This window comes from Talpa europaea (assembly GCF_964194135.1).
Source record: "Talpa europaea genome assembly, chromosome: 2".
NCBI classification, from domain to species: Eukaryota; Metazoa; Chordata; class Mammalia; order Eulipotyphla; family Talpidae; genus Talpa; species Talpa europaea.
Window position 1 is genome coordinate 108,545,813 of NC_140068.1, and position 19,250 is coordinate 108,565,062.

The window sequence follows — 19,250 nt, forward strand, 5'->3', positions numbered from 1 at the left end:
TGAGTTCTAGTGTAAGGCTTAGTTTTTTATTAAGCTTGAAGGTTGCCTTCTTGCTGAGAGCACGTAGTGGCCAAAAGCCCATGGAAAAAGAGATGCACTGATTGTTTCTGCTTTGTTTCTATGCACATGATAATGTCATCTCACTGCTTGCAAAAAATGTATAAATAAAGAACCTGCTGAATCTCTCAGCAGAAGATACTAGCACCTCATCCAGTGTCAGTGTCTCCTCATTCTACCTCATCCCCTTCCCCTCAGCCCTTCCGTTTTCATTTTCACAGATGCCTTCTCATCCTTTCAGGAACCCTTGACACAACATTTTGCCGGAGGCTGGTCCCAGCACCCCAGCCCTGGCTCTCCTTTGATCTCAGAATCTGTGTCTCCCACCCCCTCGGGGCTGCCTCTCCAACCCCACAGCCCAGTGTCCAGGAGATACATGTGGTCAGACAGACACAGGCACTGGCTCCCCCAGGCCCGGGGAGGAGGGGCGTGCAGGGAGGGGAGCACCCATGTTTATCCCACTGTTTTCATCCTCCCAGGGGGACCTCCCATGAGGTCACAGAGTAGAGAAAAAGGAAGGGCTGCCGGCACCACCTCCATGTGAGTATTCTGTGGGAGCCAGGCAGAGCCTAATACCCACACCCCAGGGACCCAGATCTAATTCCTGTTGATGGGGCCTGCATTCTGCTCCCAGGGATGGTGAAAAATACCACACAGAGCTGATCCGTGCACACAGGCTAAAGGGAGTGGCTGGCAAATGGATTTATAGAATGACCTTGGTGAGACTCTGGCTCCACATCCATCTGCTAGAGGGACAGTGAGTCATGATGGCTTCTCCCAGAGCCTGAGGCAGGATACTCATCAGCCCCCCAGAGGAGCAGTCCCCACCACCCCCCCAACCCTCACCCACATCCCCTCTGAGGCAGACTTGGCCAGTGGGCATTTTCCTGCAGCCACATGACCTGAGGCTGGAAGTGGTGACTGCCCCTGTAGGGTATGTGCTGACACCTGGAACCTTCCTTCTCTGCTCAGCCCTGAGAAGCGACACTAAATAAGGGAGGGGACACTCCAGACAGTCAGGGCTGTGGGACATGTGAGGACTTGAGCTGGAAAGAACTTCAGGTCATTCTCACTCTGCCCATGTGGGAGAACAATGGAAAGACCATCAGGCCAGTGATGGCAGAACCTGGACACAGCCCAGGGCCCTGACTCCCCATCTCTGCTCATCCCCTGATACCTGAGGGAGGACAGAGACTGAGGGTCCCCAGAGAAGAGCTGGACACTCACCTCCTCCTGCTCTTCCCTCATGGAACATGGAGAAAAATATTTCAGCCATGGAAGCCATTTATCTATAACGAGTATATTCCTTATCCTCGGTTGAATATAATTCAAGATATTTGACCATAGCTTTAAATTCTGGTGCCAATATCAATCTAAGGGCCATGTAGGAGAAAGTGTCTGTTATCTCTGCAAGAACTTCAAATCTCCTCACTAAAATGTTGTTAATATAGAGGGAAAATGAGGAATCAAGGTTCGATATCAATAGGACGCTGATTTGTAAGAATCCCATGTAGTGAAGTGACGTAACACACTGTTGTTATAGGGCCAGGGGGATTTCAGGACACGGCACAGGTGCAGGAGGAAGCTCTCCAGGGTGAGGCCTGTGAGCACATGTGTGAAGACCTTTTTAGGGTCCACAGTCAACACAGATGCTCCTGTTTCCTCCTGGTGGAGCTGTAGAAGATTGGTAAATATTTGTGAATGAAATAATGAAAGACACTCAAAGGCTTGTGTTGGGGGAGCAGCTGGGCTTAAAATAACATCAAGGGGAACATTTGATATTCTCTAGTGAAGAAATAACTTAGAATTTTAAAAGAAATGATTTTTTTGTTAGTAAACAACAGTCATGGCCAGCAACCCAGAGAGAATGAAGGACACATAGGACTTTGTGAGCTGCAGAGTGAGTGTCCACATCAGACACCAACAGCTTATGCAGCCACAGACAGTGAGGATGGACATTAAGGGCAGAGATGCCTAGAGACCCCTCTCCCCACGTGGACACTGCAGACACCAGAGTAAGATCACCTCCAGGCTCCCATTAGAGCTGCTCTTCTACTCGAGGGAGCAAGTCACCCACAGACCACGCCCTCCTGAGACCCACTTCTCTCCTGGGAAGGAGAAGCCACACTTTCCCCTTTGCCTCCAGAGTCGCGTGAGCAGTAAAGTTTCTCTGTGTATTGTAAGAGCGTAATGAAGTCAAGCTGTTCCAATAATATTCATTACTAATAATGACATTTCTCAGCTTCCAGAGGAAAAAACTGAGCAACAGTTCACTCCTGTCATCTGCTCTGAGACTTCCCAGGGGGAGGACATGGGGTTCTGTATCTATCATCACTCTGACCCTCAGTCTCTTTCCTGAGCAGTGCTATTGGTTCTGGACTGAGACACTGCTCACCTGAAGCTCCTGGTCCTAGCTCCTGGACGCTGTCACATGGGGAGCTGCAGCCTTGGGTGGCTGGAGCGTCCTAAGAATGACGGGAAGAATCTCTCTCTACAAGTTAGGGATTGGACTATGAGGGTCACCAGGGGAAAGTTCTGGGCTCTCTCACCCCAGAAACCACACTGACCTGCATGAAAATCTCCAATAATAGAGGTGATCTTGGATTACAAAAAGGGCGGGTGACCATCACTAATATAGAAAAACAGGGTATATTTTTGCTTTTCAGTATATTTTTGTAGGAAAAAGTTCCCATTCCTTGGCCTCTGAGGACCAGGACATAGCTGACCCTGTGAACCTGACAGAGATATGATTTCCCATGGCCTCTCATGGAAACTTGCTCCAAAGTGGGTTAATTACCAGAGTCAGGGGTCCTATCATGTCAGCCTAATGTTGGTCCTGGTGAAGGGACAGGTATGTCAGCCTCCCTGCATCACATGGTGTGGCTCATGAGGATCGGAGGTCTGTGTTCCCCACATGTCCCCGGATCTGCCCACTGATGCCAGTAGGAGCAGTGACAGGTGCTCAGGTGCAAATCACCATCCATTTCCAGCCTCCACCCCATCCCCCCACAGATTCCCCACCACCTAAAGCAGCAGTTCTCAAGCCTTAGTGCAGTTATTCTAGGATGATTGTTGAAAACACAGATTCCTGGACTTTAACACTGAGAGAACCAAATGTAGCACTTGTGGACAGAGCATGAGAATTTTCTTTTTGCGATGAGCTCCAGGTGTCTAAAGATCATACTTTAAGAATGTGATCCACAAGCAGAGCTTCTGAAATTCTATTATGTAAGCAAACAAGGAGATATATTACCCAGCAATCCTACTCCTGGGCATCTATCCATGGGATATGGAACCATCAATGCAAATAATAATATGTTCTACAGTGCTCATAATGGCACTATTTACAATAACCAGGGCCACTGAGAGAGGGCTGGATCAAGATGTGGGCTACCTGCACTGTGGGACGGTATTCAGCCATAAGGAAAGGTGAACTAAGACATTTTCAGCAAAGTGGAGGAAGTTTGAGAGAACTATGTATATTAAAGTCAGAGTGAGAAAGAGAAACCGGATATTTGCTTAGCATGATTTGATTAAGTAACATATATAGAAAAGCTAGTGGACATTAACAAACACCTTGAGAGTGCTGAGTTTAAGAGTGAGGAGGGAGGAAAGTGGACAAGAGATCCAAGGCATGGTGGTGGGGGAAAATAAAGATGGTATCACAAGGAAAATTGGAATGTTTTTGAACTCTATGAGCATAAAAGCACAATTTGTGGAACATAGGAGAAGCAGAGGTACGGGGAAATCTAGAATATGAAGTGGATAATAAGAGACTATGATGAACAACTTAAGCAATAAATTTGCAGTGAGCTGGTAGGAGTGCAAACTGGTCCAACCACTATGGAAAGCTGTATGGAGATTCCTCAACCTACTAAAGATAGAGCTTCCATATGATCCAGCAATTCCACTCTTAGGTATTTACCCAAAGGACACAGAAACATTAATTCCAAAGAGCACCTGCACCTCTATGTTTATAGCAGCACTGTTTACAATAGCTAAGCTTTGGAAACAACCCAAATGGCCAAAAATAGATGATTGGATCAAGAAGATGTGGTACATATACACCATGGAATATTACTCAGCAATCAAAAAGATAAACACATGCAATTTGCAGCAACATGGTTGGAGCTGGAAGGGATCATGCTCAGTAAAATAAGCCAGAAAGAAAAAGAAAAATACCAGATGGTCTCACTCATAGCAGGAATCTAGAAAACTTAAATAAGGGACCAGGAAAAAGAATAACTATAAGAAAGTGAAAATCAAAATCAACAAACAACTATGAACCAGAGCACACTATGGGGGGGGGGGGAGGGAAAGGAGGGATTGGGTTCAAAATAAGGGGGTTGCAATTGTATGGGGAATATAAAAATAAAATTTTAAAAATAAATAAATAAATTTGCAGTGAAATGAACATTTACCCTAAAGATACACATTGCCAAACTGAATTAAGAATAGGAACCCTAGGGCCTCCCCTGGTGGCGCAGCGGTTGAGCACTGGGTTACGAGGCTGCCCGCAGCCTCTGCAGCACCAGTTTGATCCCCGGCCACCGGCGAGGGTCCCACAAAAAAAAAAAAAAAAAAGCAAAAGCTATATATATATATAAAAAAAAATAGGAACCCTAGATTATCCTGTATGAATTAAAGAAATTAAATCATAATTTAAAAACATTCCCCAAGGAAAACCTCCGGCTCAGATGGCTTCACTTTGAATCTATCAAACACATAAGTATTAACACCAGACCTACACAAGCTGCTGGAGAGAACAGAGGGAGAAACACCCTCCAAATCATCTAATGAGGCTGTTATAACCTATGTCAAAACCAGACAACTGTGTCAAAGGTTACTTCAGATAATTGTCTCTCCCTAAATCCTTTAGGAAATATCAGAAAATCTAAGTTAATGTACTAGGACACTAAGTTTTATCTCAACATGCAAGTTTGGATGAATTTATAGACATCAATCTAATGTGTTATATTCATATATAAGAAAGAATAACCATAGGATCACCTCCATGCAGAAATGGCACTTTCAATATTTAAAACCTATTCATGATAAAAAAAAAAACTCAGTAATGTTGGAGAAACATAGCACTTCTTCAATTTGGAAAAGGCCATGTATGAAAAGCCTATAGCTGCATTATACTTTATGGTGAAAACTGAATACTTTTGAATTAAAATAAGGAAAAGAAGGGGATGTTGACTCTCACATTCTACTGTACATTGTATAGAGATCAGACATAAAACATTATGAAAGGTAAAGAAATAAAAGCACTATGGATAATAAAGATGAAGTAAATGTTTAAGTTGCAGCTGACATGACCATGTATATAGAAAATCCTAACAAACAAAAAAAACTTCTAGAATTAATAGGTGAATACACCAAAATGTAGAGTAGGTACAAGGTCAATAGTATTTCTTTGTACCAGTGATGTAAAATTAGGATAAATGGATAATTTTAAAATTCATTTATAACAACATCAAAATAAAATATTTAGATATCAATTTGAAGAAAATGTATAAGATTTGCACATTGAGATCTACTTAGTACCACTGAGAGAAAACAAAGAATATTCACATAAATGGACAGATATTCAAGGGTCGGGATACTCCATGTTCTTAAGACATCAATTCTTTCAACAATGCTTAGGTCCCAGTGCCATTCTTTTAATCTTTAGATTAAAAGCAATTCAATCCTGAATCTGAATGCCAATCAGCATCTTGACAGTTGTTTTAAAAAGACATTAACAAGCTGTTTGTACAATTTTTATACAAATGCAGAGGAGTTTGAAGAGTCAAAATACTTTTTTAAAAGGAAGAAACTTGGAGCAGGCATAGCACCTGATTTCAAGACTTAGTATAAAGATCAGATGATCAAAAACCACGTGGTATTGGCACAGGGATGGACTAGGCCAGTAGAGCAGAATAAAGAGTGGGTGGTGAGAACACGCAGATACGCTCATGAGAAAGGCAGTCAAGGCAACTCAGTGATGTGGGAACTAAGCAGAAGCAGGAACAGACGGACACCCTCGCCACACACTAACTGAAATGAAGCAAAGACCTAAAGATAAAAATTAAACTGTACTGTTCAATAGTAGTATAATTTAACCACAGATGTAATTTACATTTTTGGTAGACGCCTTTAAAAGAAAAAAAAAGTAGTAGGTGAAAATAATTAATGTTTTATAAAACTCCAACCATATAATATACTATACTTTCACAAAGATAAACAATAAAAAGATTATGAGATACTTTACATTCTTCTTGTACTTCACCTTTCTTGAAATCTGTTTTGCACCGCAAAGGCTAGAAAGTCCTCACATTGCTGTCCTGCAGGTGGGGGCCAGATCCTCTCCACTTAGTGACAAAGCCTCCCCTAGACTGAAAATTAGGACGAGGCAGAATCTCACTCCAACCACGCTTTGTTCTCTCTTCCCCACACTCCTCCTCATGACGAACACTTACCTGTCTCACCAGCATTCCTGTAATCTTGGAAAACTGGTGTCACATCCCTAAGTGAAGTTCCCTGTCCTCATGGGGTTGGTAGTGACACCTGAAACAAACATCCCCTGGTGCTGAGGAAACCCCCCGCCCCACACAGAGGCAGTCACACCCTTTGACTCCTGTCATCTAGATGTGGGCATCTCCTGGACCTGGGCATGTGAAGCCCTGTCCCTCCCTCACATTCCTTCACCCCTTGTAAATCCCAGCACTCCCCCATCCAGGGAGTGTGTTGTTCGGCATGCTGACCCCACTCATCTATTGAGAGCCTTCTCCGATAAACTCATCTGTGCAAAGACATTTCTCGTGGCTTCGAGTTTGGCTTTGTCCACTCTGGGGAGAGACCTGGTTGTGTCCTTTACAATGTGGTGACTTCCCTCCAGATCCACGGACTCTGGGATTTGTGACCACACCAGATCCCTGACCCCTCACACTGGGTGCAGGAAAGGGTGAGCACAGACATGGCTGGGGTGGACCCCTCAGCCTCCCCTCCTCTCCCCACTCCCCTCCACTCGCTGTCCCTTCATCTCTCCCAGTGTCTGGATTTCATGACATCCCAGCACAACTGGGAGCAGGTCAGAAGACTCACCCCTGATCCACAGCTCCTCACCAGGAGGTGCTTCCAGAAGTCTGCCCCACCTCCCACCTCCTGCTGCAGCCTCAGGGCTTCCCCAGCAGAGCCAGGGCTGTGCAGAGGGGCATTCCAGAACACTCTTCTTCACAATTACACAGTACCCCTCACCTACTTCAGGCTTAGCTCAGATGTCACCTACAGGAAAGACTCCCTGAGGATAAGAGATGGAACCAGTGTACATTCCTGTCAACAGTGTAAAAGGATTTATTTTTCTCCATGTCCTTGGAGGGCTACTTTTTAATCTTTTTTTTTTTAAGGTTTTATTTATTCTTGCATAGAAGAACTGGGGTGCAGATCAGAGGCATGGGGAGGGAGTGAGAGGATTCACCAGAGAGTGGGGAGCACAACAGGCACATCTACTGATATACACTGCTGAGGGGAGCAGTAGGGGAGACAGGAGAGGTCTACTGCACCATGTGGGTAGCTCCCTGGCCGGGGATTGAACTCAGGTCTTCACCGTGGGCCGTGGACCATGGTGGCACTGAGACCTAACCCAGGGAGGCCCCTACTTTTTAATCTTTTCTTGCTTCATCGAGGTAACACTGGTTTACAATACTGCATATGACTTACGGGAATAGGTTCACATCTCTTCAGATGTATTCCCCACAGCCCACCCACCACCAAAGCGCCCACAGCCCTTCACCAGAGTCCACTGGGCCCCTCCACCATGTTCTCCACCCCTCCCCTCCCTTCTAACAGCCTCAGTTCTGCAGTCATATTCTTAGGGTTTGCTTTGATTTGGTTTTATTTGACTTTTATTTTGTTTCTCCATATTCCACATATGTGTGAAATAAACATCCACAGTCTGTCTTTCTCCTTCTGACTAACTTCACTCAACACAATCCATCGATGTTGTCATAAATGGAAAGATTCCATCTACACTTACAGCTGAGTAACATCCCATTGTGTGACTATACCACAGTTTCTTTATCCACTCGTCTGCTGTTGGACACTTAACCTTGTTTCCACCGCATTTCTATTGCAAATAGTGCTGCCATTGATACAGTGTTGTAGTTTTTGGATAAAAACCAAAGGGTGGAATTACTTGTGATATGCTGTGCCATTTTAAATATTTGAGAAGCCAAACATTATTTTTTCCACAGGGATGGGACCAGTCTACATTCCTGAGGGTTATTTTTTCAGTAGACATTATTATATTTTAAAATTGTTTGTAAATTATAGAAAAGTTCCTGTAATTCCCACATTCATGTCCCCGGTTGGTAACATATCACTATTTTATTTTTGCAGCTAATGAAGCAATATTGATACCTTATCACTAGACTTCATGCTATATTTGGATGTCATAGCTTTTCTTTTTCTGTCTCAGGCTTCCACCCTCATACAACATTAAGTTGCAATTCGGTCTCCAAAAGCTCTGACTGAGTCAGTCTCCCAGAGTCTTCTTGGTTTTGATGGTCTTGACTTTTTGGACTGGGGGATATTGCTCAGGTGTATTGTAGAACGAATTTGAATTTGGTTAACTGAGCAATAGGTTTGGGGAAGAGACCACACACACGAAGGACCATTCTCAGCACAGTGGTACCGAGTGCAACTGGACACCCTCCGCGGCCACTACAACCAGAGCCAGGACGGTGAGCGACAGGACCTTGGGCAGGTCTCCACCCCACCCCCACCAGCCTGCTAGGGCCAGGGGCACCCCAAGGCTATGGGACCTGCCCCGTCCTTCGACCTGGGAAGGAGCCCGCGGGACTTTCACCCGGTTTCATTTTCAGTTTAGGTTTATTCATGGCAGGAGATCGTGATGATCATGGTGCAGGTGGGGCTGACCGTGGGGCTGACCGCTGGGTGGGGACAGGGTCTCACACTTTCCAGAGGATGTTTGGCTGCGACTTGGGGACCGACGGGAGCCTCCTTGGCGGGTATGATCAGGTCGCCTACGACGGCGCCGATTACATTGCCCTGAATGAGGACCTGATCACCCAGCGCGAGTGGGAGGTGGGCAGCGCAGCTGAGAACTTCAGGAACTTTGTAGAGGGAAGGTGCCGAGAGTGGCTGCTCAGATTCCTGGAGATGGGAAAGGAGGTGCTACAGCATTCAGGTAAGAGGGGCCTAGAGGACTCCTGACCTCCCTGTGACTGGCACCCCACAGCTGAAATGGAATCATGGTCAGAATAGCGCCCACTTTCTGGTCAGAGAGGAAGGAGTCCCCCTGGATTTCCTGTTCTGTACTAGAGAGAGACTTTCCCACAGGGCACTACTTTAACTGAAGGACAAAGAATCCAGTCTCTCTTGACATGGAGGGGAGACCATCCTTCACTGGACCCATTTGACTAGGCAACCAGTTGGGGAACAATTTGTTTCTCTGTCAAGGTTTAAAGTCTGAGAATATATTTAACATCGATTCCTCATTTACTTTCTACCCAGATCAAGAGCAAAACTCTGTGCTCTCCTCCAGAGAGACCTGCATCTTCCTACCCTGTGCTCTCACCCTGATTCTAGAACTTTCCAAGGAGTAAGAGATTATCCCATATTCCACTGGTTTTTGGATTTACTGCTTCCTCTTTCCATTGCCCTCTCCATTCTGAGAATGGTCACTGAAGCTGCTTCAGTCTCCTTGAAGGAAAAACCCAAAGTGTGAATGTTCTCACCCTTCTTTTCAGACCCCCCAAAGATACATGTGACCCACCACCCCACCTCTGAGCATGAGGTCACCCTGAGGTGCTGGGCCCTGGGCTTCTACCCTGTGGACATCACTCTGACCTGGCAGCGAGATGGGAAGGACCTGACCCAGGACACGGAGCTGGTGGATACCAGGCCTGGGGGGAATGGAACCTTCCAGAAGTGGGCGGCTGTGGTAGTGCCTTCTGGACAGGAGCAGAGATACACATGCCGTGTGCAGTATAAGGGGCTGCTGGAGCCCCGAGTCTTGAAATGGGGTAAGGGGGAGGACATGGGTACAGAGCTTCTTGGGGGAATTAGGAGCCTTTCTGGAAATTTCCCTTCCCTTCCAGTGCCCCCTCCTCAGTCCTCTATCCCCACCGTGGGCATCATTGCTGGCCTGGTTCTCCTTGGAGCTGTGCTCACTGGAGCTGCGGTGGCTGCAGCTGTGATGTGGAGGAAGAAGCGCCCAGGTGGGGAAGGGAGTCGGGGATCTTGTCCACTGGGGGCTTTCAGGTCTCAGGTAGAACTTGCCCTACCTGGTTAATGGAAATACTATCTATACACCTGTTGCTCAAACTGGAGCTAATTGAGAACACTCAGTCTCTTGTAAAGCACTTATGAAATTGAATCACCAACTGTTTGCTTTGATAAATCTGGGGATGGGATCCTGATTCCCAGCAAATGTCAGAGGAGAGGTCCCTGCTGAGGACAGACTCCAGTAGATGGTTGGTCCACTCGCCCCACATATCCTTTTATTATATTCCTAGTCTGGCCTGGGTCTTCAGGCACATTTCTGGAAACATCCCTGTGATCCAGAACTAGGGGATTCCTTTTGGACTTCATGGCTTGACTCCTTTCTAGTCTCACAGGATGTTTGTTCCAACAGGTGGAAAAGGAGGAAGCTACACTCAGGCTGCAGGTAAGTGTGGATCAGGGGTTTGGTCCCTGAGCCCCTGGGACAGTGTAGATGGAGCCCATGGGGGAGTGACCCCTCCATCAGTTCCTCCTGTAGTCGCTTCTCTCTGGCTCTTACCAGGTTCTGTTTTGTTCTCCCCCAGGTAGCAACAGTTCCCAGAACTCTGATGTATCTCACAGCCCCTATAGGTGAGACCCTGGAGGCCTGTGGTGGGAGGGGCTGGGGCAGAGAGGGTGGGACCAGGTTATGGGGAAGCTGTGAGGGGAACTTTCTGAGGTTGCAGTGGGCTATTGAGAATGTCAACACTGATGTGATTCCCTCTGTTCGTGATTATTTTTCTTTACAGTATGAGATATATTTGCCTTGTGGGGACTAAGTGAACAGATTTCATCTCATTTGCATGTCCTGACTTCAAGATCTCCTGGTTTCTCTTGCTGCAAGAGAACACATCCTCATGTGTCTGGGGTCATATTAGGATAATGTGAGGCGGTGGGGAGACTGGCCCAGCCCTGCCCACCGGGACCTTCCCAACGCTGACCTGTGTTTTCTCCCTGATGGCTTTCCTGCTCCAGCAGAGGTGGGGCTGGCCTTGGCTATTTTGTATTCCTGCCAGCAGTGAATGGGCGTCCCTGTTGCTCTAAATCCTGGTCAGCACCTGGTGCACAGTATCCCTCCCCGCCCCCCATATCTGAGGTTTCACTTTCTAAGATTTAAGTTTTCTACAATGAATTTGGGTCCAAAACATTTTCAAAATGTGTAACAAGGTATTTAGAGAGAGACCACATTAACACAACTTTAGTATATTGTTGTAATTGTCCTATTTTATTTTAGTTATTGTTATTAATCTCATTGTGCCTAATTTATAAATTAAACTTTATCATATGTATGTATGTATGTATAGGGAAAATCTTCGTCTGTGTAGGGATCCATCCTATTAGTGGTTCAGGCATCCCCTGGGGGGCTTGAAAGGAATCGCATGTGGATAAATGAGGGCTGCTGTACTAAATTTTGGATTTAGGCTAAATTAGAGGTGAGTAAAGCATGTCCTTGTTGCTTTCTTTGCATTTCATTTACATATGTCTTTCAATATATGATGTTGAGTATCAATGTACGTTCCTTGGTAACTTCAGAGTTTTGCTCAATTTTTGAAAAGATATTTGTTTTCTTGTTGTATTTTATGGATTCTATATATTCTAAAACATGTGTTTTATCAGGTATGTGTTTCACAGATATTTTCTTCTAGCCTGTGGCTCTTTTACAGCTAATGCTAACATTAAAGCATAAATAGACTTTTCTGGGAAAAGAGAACTTTCTAACTGCAGTGGGTTCAAACCAGAGAGATTACTTGGTTGAACAGAGGATGATGTGACTTATTTATTTTTGTATAGTCTTGATTTTCTTTTGAGTTCTCTGTGTGTGCATGAACAAGCAAATATTAGTTATTGTCAAAAATAAATGACATGAGATTCCCTGTCACTCTAGAGCGCTTGGCAGATCAGCCTCAACCACATGTTCCACATGTTCTCAGGCTCTGAGCCTCTTCTCTAAGACCTGCCACCTTGTCACTGAACTGTTTTGTGTTAGAATTTCCATCTGACAAAGGTAGACTGGATGGATGGACACAACTTCCCACTGAAAATAGTTAAAAATGCCATCTTAAAATCATCAGAATTTACAATATAATAAATGGCCACACCCAAAAGAGAAGGGTGAGACCCCTGTGTTGGCCCCACAGAAAGCAGCGTCCTGAGGAGGGAGGAAGGGCTGTGAGGGCCCCGCCCAAAGCAGACTGGGAGCCCAGCCCTTCAGCTCTGTGCTGAGCCTGACGACCAACACCTGCCTTCCTTTTTAAAATTTAGGAAGGGATGTTTTATTCTGATTAGGTGTATATGTATAATGTAGAATTTATGTGCAATAGTGTTTTTTTATCATTTATAATTTTTATAATAAATTGTTTAAAAAAATGTTACAAATGAGAGAGAAAAAATTACTGTAGTACTCACTCTGGGAGAGATTTTGTTTCATTCTTTCCTTGTGTGTTGTAGATCCTGCTGCTGCTTCCTGAGTCAGTCTCTCTGTATGTCTCTGTCTCTGTCTCTCTCTCTCTCTCAATTGAAGAGCACAGAGCCCAGTGGGCACAGCCCTGCCACCTCCAGATGCCATTGCCCAGGTCAGCTCACCCCCACCCTTCCTGAGAGGGCTCTTTCCCACTTCCTCCTGCTTTTCAGCCCCTCAGCACCCACTTTCTGGTCAGAGAGGGAGGAGTCCCCCTGGGTTTCCTGTTCTGTACAAGAGAGATATTCGCCCACAGAGCCCTACTTTAACTGAAGGACAGTTAAGGAATCCAGCCTCTCCTGAGATGGAGGGGAGATAGTCCTTCACTGGACCCACTTGACTAGGCAGCCATTTGGGGAACAATTTGTTTCTCTGAATAGGCATCCCTATTGTTCTAAATCCTCATCAGCATCTGATGCAGTGTCCCCAAATTATCGGAGGTTTCACTTTCCAAGATTTAAGTTTTCTACAATGAATTTGGGTCCAAAACATGTTCATATAAAATACCACACCGAGCGGTGTGTATGCAACCGGGGACCAGTCAAGGCCTCCAGCCTGGCCTTCAAAGCCCCCGAGTGCACCCAGTTTTCTGAGCGGCCTGAAGGATGGAGACCACCACTAAGTTGTTCCGCGTGCCTGTCAGCCTGGCAGAAATCTCGGCTCTGTCTGAGTTTTCAGTGTCTCCTCAATGTCAGCTCCCAACATGCTCACATGTCTGCTTCTTGGAGGTTCTGCAGCAGTTGCTCTCTGAACTTAGCCTGGTTTGTCTCTACCGACAACTGCATAGATTGAGATGTGTCCTGTTCACATTTTTTACTATCCTTTTTGACCACAGTCTTGTGTTCTCTCAGAAGAGATGTTTCCTGTGTCAGGGCTTGGGCACCACAAAGCACTTGGGGCATGATCTGAAGGGCCTGGTGACTTGCTTCCTCCATGTGTTTTCTCTCTTGCATGAGCAGCCACAGCTTCCTCCCCAGGGTGGCTGCCTGGCTGGCTGTCTTCCCAACTGCTGTTTTTGGGGGCTCCCTGAATGCCACCATGTTCTACTCCTTCACATTGAAGTCTTCAGCAAGGATCTGAAGCTGACTCTGAGGGGTAAGGAGGCCTTGGAGGTGACCCCTCAGAATGCACATGCAAATGGGTATTTGCCCCCTGAGGGTCCTCTGGTAGGTTGTTGAGATACAACGTGGATCCAGGCTTTGCATCATTATGACCACATGAGAGCTAGTCACAGTTGAGCAGTGAGTAGACCAGGACAGTTTTCCTTCTTGGATTGATTTTTTTTATTGCACCTGGAGTTATAATTATCTTGTTCCCTCATTACCTTAGTTCTTGTTGTGCTCATTCACCTCCAAAATCTCCCCCGAAGTCAGAATCTCCAGGAACATATTACACGTACCAGCTATACTACCCGCTTCATCCTGGGCAGACCCCTGTCCCACAGCCTCAGTCCTGCCTCCTGGGGCCTGGGTCATGCTCACCTGGGCAGGGCTGAAGGCCCAGATCCTTCACCTCACCCTTGGACTCTCTCCTGTCCTGCTCCCCTATGGTTGATTTTCCTGTGTCCTGTTCTCTGTGTCCATCGTCTTTGAGACCATGAACAACTGAGGTGAATGTCTGTGCCCGTGGTGCCTCCCTTACCTGGGCCTGACCTGGACTCTGGGCTGGATTCCCCTGAGGACTGGGCAGGCCTGGCTCCAGGGTCTTCTGGCCTCCAGGCCTGAGTTGTCTCTTGGGGGACCCAAGGTCTGTCCTTCTCCAGCCTCTTTCTGAAAGTCCCTGGGGCGGGTCATGGTGTGGGGCTGCTCATCCCCTGTAGGAGGAACCCGGGTAGGACACTCAGCGTGCACATTTTATCTGTGAGTGCTCAGGGATTTGCTTGAATTTTTTTTTTTTTTATCATTTCTACTATCTGCTCTTTAGAAACTTGTTAATAACTTGTTGGAATCTCCTGATTGGTAGACTCATATTCTTATAGATCTTCTGTTTGTCATTTCTTTTCCATTTCTTTTACTTAGTGGGAGTGAGATGTGAGACTTTAATATACTTTAATATAACTTTTATATTACCTTTAATATAACTTTTATATTACTTTAATATAAAGTTCATCTGCTGATATTATTCATTTCTATGATTAAATTTCTAATTTCTAAGAACACTCTCTTATTCTATGAGTATATACAATTTTATAAGATTTTTTTCCTTATACCAATTTTTAAAAATATTTTTATACCTTATGATATTATTGATAATAGTGGCTCGAACCTATTAGCACTCCTGCTTCTCTGCTTTCACAATAAACCCGCTCATTCCTCCCACCACGTGACTCAGGTCGGGTTTACACGTGTCTTTGTCACCTTTACTCAGTGTCCATCTCTCCTGACAGTGCAAGCTCCGCGTCTCCAGGGACCTCTCTCTGCTCCCCATTGTATCTGCAGGGGAGGCAGCTTGGGGAGGCAGGAGCCAGCCAGGGAGAGGGATTCTGGGAAGTGAAGAGGAGGCAAAGGCAGAGAACACTTGGGAGATGCCCCTGGTTCACTGAGAAAAGCATTTGCCAAAATGTAGTTTGTGAAACCCTTGCAGTCACCCAGAATGTTTCATGGGATCCATGAGATCAAAAGTATTTTCAAAACATCACTTAGACACTATTTGCCTTTGCACTATTTTGACATTTGTTGAGGTAAAACTTTATAAAATGGAGCTTATAGTGAAGCAGGAGGTTTCCCAAGGCTGCTGCTTGGGGGAGTCTACTGCCTTGATTCTGCTGCTTGCTGAAGTGAAGAAGTTGCCGGGTGTTCTGCATTGCTTGTCCGTGGTGGTAGCTGTGACTCCCTTGACCCCTTTCCCGAACAATAAAGAATGCGTATGCTATGATGGATGGGATGGCAAGTTTCCGCACACCAACTATAAAATATTGCCATTTTTACTCTTGGGTGCTCAGCCCTTTGGGGGACGATCCCACTGAGCCCACCAGTGTGACAATTAAATCTCTCTCTCCACCTCTCTGAGTGCCGTCTGATTTCTTGGGGAAATTGCCCTAACAATAGTATCAACTGCAGTAGTAGTAATTCTTCACCAGCACTTACTTGCGACACAAAAACTCAAGCTAGTTTCACTTGAAATGTCCTGGTTGAGAGTCAAAATTATCTTCACAATTGAATCATCCTAAAATCCACATATTAAAAATTATCTGATTGATGACATGGAAGTACACACAGCACTTCTGCGGCATTCCCAAGCACTGTTTCCCAAGGAAAATAATTGCATGAGATGAATTAGGTTCTCGTTCTTTTTTTTTTTTTTTAAGGCAATACCATGTTTATGTGAATGGATAACTTACAGAAACTATGGATATTTAGATGGGTTAATTGGCACACACTTTCCTGAAAACAAATGTCTAATACTTTAAGAAAATCAGTGATGATCGTCAACTGACAGTAATTTTACCTTGATAAAATATAAGCTGTCAGAAAAAAATTATGGAAAATTGTGTCCCATCCTAACTTGACAACTTCTAGCGCTAATATTTTATTTTGATATTTATGTAAAAAAATGGGTATGAGTTTTTGATAATTTGATTTTGTTGTAATTAACAATGACTACATATGTAACAGTGAAAGAATGCATTTCTTTTAAAAATGCATACATTTGTAAAAAATCCATTCAATATGTAAAAAAGGACTATGGAAATGGAATAGAATATGAAATTATTCAATGATATTTCAGATTTCACTTTGCAAATAACCTTCGAGAAACTACTACTTGTATAGTTTTAATTTAGTATCAAATTGGAACATTCACAATTATCTGAAAATACCACGCCTACATATTTTTTGAGGTTGTGTGTATTTTTCATAGACTTTACGAGATTACATGCAGAAGGAAGCGTGAATGAAAATCTGTCTTCTGAGACAAAAACATTTGCAAAAATATGAAATGTAAAAGATCCATTCTTCTCATTGCCCTGATTATTTTCAGAAATAGTTATTTTTCTTTAAAACACTTTCTGTTAACGTACATTGGCTTTAATATTACTCTAAATAAAATAGTAACATCATTAAAAACAGTTTTATTCAGTGGATAGCTATAACCTTGTGAACAAAATTATACTCAGGGCTGTGGCTAATTTGTAAGACTGTGTAGAGATTCTGGAAGGAAAATGTTTGAGAATTGCTGAATCAGCACCTGGGCCTGTACTCAAGGAGACAGTGTGACAAAGCTTGCCATACAGGAGAGGAGGAGGCAGGCAAAGTCCCAGGTCCCCTGATGGTGGTCTCATAGTCTCAGCCTCCAGGGCTGTGTCTAGGGTGGGAAGGTTACTGTTGGGTATACCCCATCCTCCACTCATTTTCACTTCTTCCTCTCACCACCTGTGCCAGTCCTCCTTCCTGGATTTTTGTGACTCATCCCCAGTTCTCACTTCCCATTCTGGAACCTCAGGGTTCCAGAGAAGCAATCAATATCACCGTGATGCCCAGATATAAAGGCTCCACCAACCTCCACTGGAGTCAAATTGTAACAGAGTGATGTCCAGGAAAAAGGGAAGTTCCAGGTTCCCTGCCACATACAAAGGAGGGTGGAGCAGAAAGGAAAAGAAGCTAGAGATGAGACTAGGGAAGGAAGGATGCAGGTTGGAGAACCAGAAGGAGCCCTGGAGGAGGCACATGGAGCAGAGAGACATGTGAAGAAACTGCACTTGCCTTTTGGTCGTGGACTGCGTGACACAGATGTGGGTGAGGGACCCGTGGGGAAGAGACAATGGCAGCTTTTATCTTGATTTGATTTTGCTCTTTTCCTCCTTGTCTGGTTGTTTCTGATCCTTTTCTATGGGTCCCTGCTTTGGGGCTTTGCTCTGGGCCAATCCCATTTGGCTGGACTTTTACCCATGAGGGGATGGGTAACTTTGGGTGCTGGATTTAGAAACTATATTCTTTGTCTTTTCTGTATTGTTCCCTAATTGTATTAAAGTTCCTTTTCATTAAAGTCTTATGTTTTGGGGCCTCCCTGGTGGTGCAAGGGGTTAAGCACCGCACTATGAAGCAATCCACAGCCTCTGCAGCACAAGTTCCATGCCCAGCCAGGAAGCAAACCACATGGTGCAACAGACCTCTCCTGTCTCGCTCCCTGCTCCCCTCAGCAGTGTATTTCAGTCAGCCTGCCTGTTCTGTTCCCCACTGTCTCTGATGAAACCTCTCACCCCCTCACCCCGCCACCCCACTCCCACCCCTGCACCTCTAGCCTGAACCCCAGCTCTTGTATGCATAAATAAACAAACCTTTTTAAAAAAAATCTTATGTTTTGTCTTGATGCGGGGTATGGCAGAACCTATTTAGAGCAGGCAGTTTTGGGGGCTTTGGAGCGCCCTTCTCCCTGCTCTGTAACAAATGACACCAGAATTTGAGGGTGCTGATCATGAGGCCCCTATCCCTAGTGCTGCTGCTCTCAGGGTCCCTGGAGCTGACCCAGACCTGGGTGGGTGAGTGCCGTGTCCAGAGGGAAACAGCTGCTGCTGGAGTGAGGAGCAAGTTGTCCCCTTACTAGGCCACAGGACCCCCAGAAGGGCATGTCTCCTCAGCCAACCCAGTTGTCTCCCCTTGGCCAGCCCTGTCCGGGTCCCTTTCTGTCCCTCCCAGCCTCACACTGGTCACTTGAATTCCCCCACCTAGGGCCTCAATCTCCTCCTCCCTTCTAGTCCAATCTTATGAGTTGTCTCCACCCTCTCCCACTCCAAATGCCTCCAGGCCCATCTCCCTGGGGCCCCGGACCTGTGCTGGGAGGAAGGTTAACTGGGTCTCCCCCTCCCAGCCTGCAGGCTTCCCCTCCATGATGCTTTTCTACACCGGGTCACCATGGGATACGCAACAACACGCAGTTCACGCAGTTAGACAGCTACGCCGTGATTCCGAGGATGGAGCTGCGGGCCCCTGGGTGGAATGGGTGGGCCATGAGGGTCCGGACGAGGAGACGCAGGCGGGTCCAAGACAACAACACACAGATATTCCTAGCGCTCCTAGACTCCCCACGCAGGTACTACAGCCACAGTGAGCCTGGTACGTGACGCGCTCTAGGTCATTCCCAGATCTCGGAGACCCAGCATCACCCTGAAGCCGGTGGACCCTCCCGCACCCGCGGGGCTTTCATCCTTGAGTTTGCATCTCAGTTTAGGTTTATTCCAGGAGGGAGGGATGTGGGTGGGCCGACACGGGGCCAGGGGGAGGCTCCTGGTCTCACACCATGCAGAGGTTGTGTGACTGTGACGTCGGACCTGACAGAGCCTCCTCTGCAGGTATGATCAGTACACCTACGACTGCGCTGATTATTACGTCATGAAAGGACCAGTGCTTCTGGACCATGAGGGACACAGTGGCCCAGATCATCCCGCGGAGTGGGAAGCTTGGGGCAGGGCAGCGCACCTCAGGCACAGTGTGCAGAGCAGATGCTTAATGTGGCTCTGCAGATTCCTGCA

At 45.8% G+C, this 19,250-nt stretch overlaps 1 protein-coding gene across 1 annotated transcript in view; it reads left to right on the forward strand.

Moving 5' to 3' along the window:
- LOC311188227 (patr class I histocompatibility antigen, A-2 alpha chain-like) overlaps positions 1–19,250 on the forward strand; it is a gene marked incomplete at both ends in the record, with an annotated part of 424,961 nt that overhangs the window by 186,976 nt on the left and 218,735 nt on the right. The window lies entirely within an intron of this gene.